The 2,269-nt window shown below is 47.4% G+C and overlaps 1 pseudogene; it reads right to left on the reverse strand.

The window, feature by feature from the left end:
- Positions 1-2,046: 2,046 nt before the first annotated feature.
- LOC129114522 (U2 spliceosomal RNA) lies at positions 2,047-2,199 on the reverse strand (annotated as a pseudogene).
- Between the last annotated feature and the right edge of the window lie 70 nt (positions 2,200-2,269).

The following is a 2,269-nucleotide window of genomic DNA, read 5'->3' on the forward strand; positions in this document are numbered from 1 at the left end:
TTCCAAAGTCATGTGCTGGTATTTTTTTATTCTGGCTCACCCCATACAGCACCAGCTGCGCTGTCAGGACCTCCCTTGCTGGCAAGTACGGGAAATTTAAGGAGCCGGCCATTGCCCACTGGTCTACGGCAGCGCTGCACTCCCAGAGCAGGTGCCTCACCGACTCAGGGGCGCCACAACCTGGTCGGGGGCAGGTAGAGTGTGCCGACATGCCCCGGGGAATGCATTACGGCTCTGACTGGGAGGATCTCGTGAGCCACCATCCAAGACAGGTCCCGGAGTCTGTTTGGAAGAGCGGAATGGTTCACGTTGCGCCACACTGTCGAGGGCTCGCCGAATGCAAGCCCACGCACTGGGCTCACTGGTTCCCGCTCCTGCACAACAGAAATCAAAGAGCGGTGGTCAGTTAAAACATTTAGATCCTCCTTCTCAAGTTTGAAATGCCGTAAAAATGTCTCAATAAAAGCATAAGCTGGTGGCAGGTTAAAAGACACAGGTGTTCTAAGGTCTACGGGTAAAAGCTTGATTTTTCTGAGGTAAGACCCCATCCAGAAACGTGTCATTGCTACAGTCTTTGGGTTTCTGGATGGGGCTGTTGCGACCTTAAGATGTTGTGCGATGTGTTTGCTGCCAAAAACAGGTGCAGGTCCGGCACTCCTTTTCCTCCCTTCTCTTTTGTTTTTTTCATTTCGCTTCTTCTGAGCCGTTCCCACTTGGACCCCCACAGGAAATAAAAATGGCTCGTTCTAGCTCTAAAAGCACTTTCCTAGGTGGGATAAAAACAGAACTGATAAGTAAAAGCAAAGGTAAAATCACTGATTTGATGATTAAAACCTTTCCTTCTAATGTCAGTCCTCTAAGTGTCCAGTAGCCTAGTCTCTGCCTGACTTTCCCTACCACGTCTGGCCAATTTGTTTTCCCTCCCCCTTCCCCATCAAATTTAATCCCAAGTATCTTTTGATAAGTCTGGGTCACAGTCAGGGGGAGTCCTGTCATTTCAGTTGCTGTCCATGGTCCATTCAAGTGTGCTAAAAGTGCCCGACCATCTTTCACCACAGTGCTGCCCTTCACTTGGACAAGGGGGTTTTGATTAAAATGGCCACTCCATCGTTTTTATTTTCGTTCGAACCGCTCCATATTGATGTTTGTGGCCATAGGTTTTCCCACTCCCTGTAGTGGTTATAAAAAGGCAGGCCACATTCCTGTATTAAAAACACATCTGACTTAAAAGAATTAAGAAAGGATAAAACAGTCTGGGCTCTAACTCTCGATTTCACACTTCTCACATTGATGGTAGAGAAAGTGAGTGTCATGAGTATGCTTAAAATTAACAGGTAAAACATTTTAAAGGACTAAAGATGGCATTTCAGTGTTAAATGTCTTTTTTTTTTAAAAAGCAGTTATTCAATGTCTTGTGAATGGAGCTCTTCCTTCACTCTTATGGGGGAAGGGTGAAGGGGTTGGGCTCCATTTCCCCTTCGGACTCTGGGGTTGGCCTCTGCCGCAATGTGGCATTGAGTTTTGAGTCCTTTGGGGTTGATTGCAGAGCTATATTTAGAAAAGAGACCTCATTTGGGGAATTTGGGGGAAGACTCTGGGCTCCTCCACAGATAAACTGTCTGAGGAGTTCCCAGCTCTTCCCCTCTTCACTGAGACTCCAGGAGACTCAGAGGACAATTCAGATAAAGGCCTCTTGGCTTGCTGGGCATTGGGGAGGGGGCATCCTCGCTATCGACATTTGGTTTCTCTGTTTCAGAGGGAGCTCCGCCTCTGTCTGCATTGCCTTCTTCTTCTTCTTCTTCACCACTCTCCATGGGTGGGGCATTTGCAGACCTCCTCCCTCCTCACCTGATCTCTGTTCTCCAGTCACAGGATTTGGAGGGAGATTTGAATTTCCCAGCCCAGCCTCTTCAATTAACTCTCCAGATGGGTCCTCTTGACCACGATTCAGTATATTTTCTTTCTCTTTTTCAATTGCTTTTACCGCCTTCAGTTTGTTGGCAAACGACTTTGGACAATCCCTGAAGAGGTGTGTTGTTTCTCCACATAGATTGCACTTTCTGCCATTGGTACATTCATCAAAAGTGTGCCCAATTCACTCTGCATTTCCCACAAAGTAATTTGTTTGCATGCTTCTGCTAGGTGCCCAGATAAGAACAGATACTACACTTGATCTTAGCCAAAAGGCCGAGCGATGATCCCCAACTGTTTGCTGCCCGTGGTCAACCCCGTGGGCACACGTGTCGCTTGTCATGGTGCAGTACTTTCA

This window comes from Anoplopoma fimbria, unplaced genomic scaffold, assembly GCF_027596085.1.
Source record: "Anoplopoma fimbria isolate UVic2021 breed Golden Eagle Sablefish unplaced genomic scaffold, Afim_UVic_2022 Un_contig_4722_pilon_pilon, whole genome shotgun sequence".
In the NCBI taxonomy this organism is placed as follows: domain Eukaryota; kingdom Metazoa; phylum Chordata; class Actinopteri; order Perciformes; family Anoplopomatidae; genus Anoplopoma; species Anoplopoma fimbria.